The sequence below is a fragment of the Arachis hypogaea genome, chromosome 20 (assembly GCF_003086295.3).
Source record: "Arachis hypogaea cultivar Tifrunner chromosome 20, arahy.Tifrunner.gnm2.J5K5, whole genome shotgun sequence".
NCBI lineage: Eukaryota > Viridiplantae > Streptophyta > Magnoliopsida > Fabales > Fabaceae > Arachis > Arachis hypogaea.
The window spans coordinates 96,042,072-96,043,038 of NC_092055.1; positions in this window are offsets into that span (position 1 = coordinate 96,042,072).

The following is a 967-nucleotide window of genomic DNA, read 5'->3' on the forward strand; positions in this document are numbered from 1 at the left end:
TGATGTAGAAATCCACTTTCGGGCCCACTTGGTGTGTACTTGGGCTGAGCATTGAAGCTTTCACATGTAGAGGTCTTCCTTGGAGTTAAATGCCAGTTTGTAACCTGTTTCTGGCGTTTAACTCTGCTTTGCAACCTGTTTCTGGCGTTTAACTCTAGAATAGGGCAGAGAGCTGGCATTGAACGCTAGTTTGCGTCGTCTAAACTCGGGTAAAGTATGGACTATTATATATTGCTGGAAAGCTCTGGATGTCTACTTTCTAAAGCAATTAAGAGTGCGCCATTTAGACTCTTGTAGCGCCATAAAATCCACTTTGAGTGCAGGGAGGTCAGAATCCAACAACATCTATAGTCCTTCTTCAGCCTCTGAATCTGATTTTTTCTCAAGTCCCTCAATTTCAGCCAGAAAATACCTGAAATTACAGAAAGACAGACAAACTCATAGTGAAGTCTAGAAATGTGATTTTTATTTAAAAACTAATAAAAATATATTAAAAACTAACTAAATCATACTAAAAACTATGTAGAAACAATGCCAAAAAGCGTATAAATTATCCGCTCATCATAGAACAAGGACAAAGAATTTCTTGTCCTTGTGGTCTACCTTTAGAAAAGGCAAAATCCAAAAATGAATTAAAACCATGTTGGTAACCCTTAGTATGTCTTGGTAAACTAGTCCACCTTTTCTCCATTACTTTGTCAACTAAAGTAGAAGACACGGACATATGTTTTAGACTAACTATAAGTAATTTTTTCAATCAAGAGCTTATTACTTCTAAAAGATTTCTAGAAGTCAACCACAAATGTTCAAAAGAGAACATCTCAACCAATCATAAAACTAACAATTTGTATCTAAAAAATTATGCAAAGAAGCTAAAGCAATCAATTAATCACTAAATATTCTTAACAATTAAATTTTCTACAGAGAGACCCACTATTTGATTCCCTCTTTCTAGTTTTAAAGAAAC